Source organism: Salvelinus namaycush, unplaced genomic scaffold (assembly GCF_016432855.1).
Source record: "Salvelinus namaycush isolate Seneca unplaced genomic scaffold, SaNama_1.0 Scaffold224, whole genome shotgun sequence".
Classification (NCBI taxonomy): domain Eukaryota; kingdom Metazoa; phylum Chordata; class Actinopteri; order Salmoniformes; family Salmonidae; genus Salvelinus; species Salvelinus namaycush.
The window spans coordinates 258,533-262,683 of record NW_024059053.1 but is presented as its reverse complement, the minus strand read 5'-3'; positions in this window follow the sequence as shown (position 1 = coordinate 262,683).

Sequence of the window (4,151 nt, the reverse complement as noted above, 5' to 3'; positions counted from 1 at the left end):
GGTAGCCATTTTCCCTTTGGTGTTTGTGGGTTCTTGTTCTATGTTTAGTTGCCTGTCTGCACTACCACACTGCACCTTGGTCTCCTCCTTACAACGGCCGTGACAGATTGGCTGAAAGAAATTGGCAGTAAGAAGATTGTGGGAGCTGTTTGTTAGACTTCAGTGCAGCTTTTGATGTCATTGATCATAATCTATTGCTGAAAAAACGTAGGTGTAATGGATTTGCATCCTCTCTCTTATTATGGATTGAGAGGTACCTATCTAATAGAACACAGAGGGTTTTCGTTAATGGAAGCTTCTCTCATGCAAATTCAGTTGAGTGTGGTGTACAGCAGGCTAGGGCCATTATTGTTTTCTGTTTTTACAAATGCCCTTCCAACGACCTTGAAAAAAGCCTGTGTGTCTATGTACGCTGATGACTCAACCGTATACACGTCTGCTGTCATCAAGGCAGAGGGTGGCTACTTTGAAGAATCTAAGAATCTAAAATCTATTTGTTTAACACTTTTTTGGTTACTACATGATTCCATATGTGTTATTTCATCGTGTTGATGTCTTCACTATTATTATACAATGTAGAAAATAGTAAAAATAAAGAAAAACCCTTGAATGAGTAGGTGTGAATGGCACTGTACATGGAGTGATAGTGTCAGTAACATTCATGTCAGCCTTTGACTGCATCACTATTGGTCTTTGTGCGAGTTATTGATGTGTTGAAGGTACTGAACTGTCTGTTCAAGCAGTTGACACACAGTTTGGACACTCATCGGTACCACACTGAGGGGCGCCTCTGGCAGCTCCGGACTGAGGGACGGCTCTGGCAGCTCCGGACTGACGGGCGGCTCTGGCAGCTCCGGACTGACGGGCGGCTCTGTCAGCTCAGGACAGACGGGCGGCTCTGTCAGCTCAGGACAGACGGGCGGCTCTGGCAGCTCAGGACAGACGGGCGGCTCTGGCAGCTCCTGACTGAAGGGAAAACCTGGAGGGAGGAGACGGAGAGACAGCCTGGTATGTGGGGCTGCCACAGGACCCACCAGGCTGGGGAGACCTACAGGAGGCCCGGTGTGTGGAGGAGGCACCGGATGGACCGGGCTGTGGGGGAACACTGGAGCGCAGCCTTGGCACCACTCCTCCAGGCTGGATGACCACTTTAGCCGGGACCCTCCAGAGTGCAGGCACAGATTGAACCGGGCTGTGGGGGAGCACTGGAGATCTGGTGCATACTACTCGCACCTCTCCCTTAGGCTCAATGCCCACATTCGCCCGGCAGGGGCAGAGCGCAGGCATAGGACGCACTGCACCCTCCCAGCGCCCCGGAGAGACAGCACGCAGAGCCGGCGCAGGATACCCTGGGCCAAAACGGCGTACTGGAGACCAGACACGCTGAGCCGGCACAACATGCCCTGGCTGGATGCCCACTCTCGCATGGCACTTGGGGGGGGCTGGCCTATAGCGCTCCGGGCAATGAGCGCGTACTGGCGACACCGTGAGCTTGACCGCATAACACGGTGCCTGACCAGTACTGCGCTTCTTCCGGTAAGCACAGGGAGTTGGCTCAGGTCTATCGCCTGACTCCGCCAATCTCCCCGTGTGCCCACACCTATAGCACCCGATGTCACAGGAAGGCCAAAAAGATCATCAAGGACATCAACCACCCGAGCCACTGCCTGTTCACGCCACTACCATCCAGAAGGCGAAGTCAGTACAGGTGCATCAAAGCTGGGACCGAGAGACTGAAAAACAGCTTCTATCTCAACGCCATCAGACTGCTAAACAGGAATCACTAACTCAGAGAGGCTGCTGCCTACATTGAGACACAATCACTGGCCACTTTAACTTCTAGTTCCTCCCAAACCCGGATCCGGGAGCACCCCCATCAGTAAAAAAGCTGACTAGCATAGCCTAGCATAGCGTCACAAGTAAATACTAGCATCTAAATATCATTAAATCACAAGTCCAAGACACCAGATGAAAGATACACATCTTGTGAATCCAGCCATCATTTCTGATTTTTAAAATGTTTTACAGGGAAGACACAATATGTAAATCTATTAGCTAACCACGTTAGCAAAAGACACCACTTTTTTTACTCCACCATTTTTTTCCTGCATAGGTAGCTATCACAAATTCGACCAAATAAAGATATAAATAGCCACTAACCAAGAAACAACTTCATCAGATGACAGTCTGATAACATATTTATTGTATAGCATATGTTTTGTTAGAAAAATGTGCATATTTCAGGTATAAATCATAGTTTACCATTGCAGCCACCATCACAACTCTCACCAAAGCGACTAGAATAACTACAGAGAGCAACGTGAATTACCTAAATACTCATCATAAAACATTTATGAAAAATACACAGCGTACAGCAAATGAAAGACAAAGATCTTGTGAATCCAGCCAATATTTCAGATTTTTTAAGTGTTTTACAGCGAAAACACAATATAGCATTATATTAGCTTACTACAATAGGCAACCACACAGCAGCATTGATTCATGCACGTTAGCGATAGCGAATAAACCAGCAAAAGATATTACATTTTTGACTAACCTTCTCAAAACTTCATCAGATGACAGTCCTATAACATCATATTACACAATACATATAGAGTTTGTTCGAAAATGTGCATATTTAGCGGCACAAATCGTGGTTATACAATGAGAAAAGTAGCCAAGCTGCCAACAATATGTCGGGAGAAATCTTGGGAGAGGCACCTAATCTAATCGATAACTAATCATAAACTTGACTAAAAAATACAGGTTGGACAGCAAATGAAAGATACATTAGTTCTTAATGCAATCGCTGTGTTAGATTTTTAAAATTAACGTTACTACGGCATACAGCGTGCGTTAAAGCGAGACCGCACCGAAATTAATGGCGGAATATGCATTTTACTTTTTTCAACAGAACAACGAATTAACATCTTAAATAGTTCTTACCTTTTGATGAGCTTCCATCAGAATCTTGGGCAAGGTGTCCTTAGTCCAAAAGAATCGTTGCTTGGTTGTAGATTGTCCTCTTCAACGTTCGATTTAGCAGTAAACATTAGCCATGTGGCAAAGACGTGTCCGACTCACTAAAACGCAGGACGATTAAATATCCGAAAATCGCAATATACCGATATAAACTGATATAACTCGGTTTAATATAACAACATTATGATGTCTTTAACACCTATAACGAATAAAAACATGACCGGATATATCTAAGGCCTATAACCGGAGCGTTCTAGAGCCACAGCCAGATGTCCTTCCTGCGTCAGAGCGAAGTGAACAAAGACCGGACCCTACGTTCCCAGGCTATTTATAACCTCTCAGTTCTGCCTAGCAACCCCATTTCAACTCTCACTATTCGCTGACACCCAGGGGAAGACGTATGCAGTGCATCTCAACCAATAGAAGACAGGCAAATTAATAAACTGACCTGGGAACAGCTTGCAGAATTCAGCATTCTCACATCCTCATAGGAAAAATCCTCCAACTCCAGTTCTGTTTCACTCACAGATATAATTCAAACGGTTTTAGAAACTAGAGAGTGTTTTCTATCAAATAGTAATAATAATATGCATATTGTACGAGCAAGAATTGAGTACGAGGCAGTTTAATTTGGGAACGAAATTATTACAAAGTCCAAACAGCACCCCCTATTGAAGAATTAAGAATTAATAAATGGATCACTAGTCACTTTATACAATGCACTCTAAATAATGTCGCTTTAATAATGTTAACACATCTTACATTACTCATTTCACATGTATATACTGTATTTTACACCATCTATTGCACCTTGCCTATGCCGCTTGTCCATTGCTCATCCATATACTTACATGTACAAATTCTCATTCACCCCTTTAGATTTGTGTGTATTAGGTAGTTGTTGGGGAATTGTTAGATTACTTGTTAGATCTTACTGCACTGTCGGAACTAGAAGCACAAGGATTTTGCGACACTCACATTAACATCTGCCAACCATGTGTACGTGACAAATAACATTTGATTTGATTTGATTACCAAGATAAATATGGAAGCCTATAATGTGTAAAAACAAATTCTGATGCTATCTGAAATGCTGATTGAACAAATTGTATTCCAGATAATGTCAAAAGGCCAGCCCAGTGAATAAACAGTTAATTGAGGGAGAGGGC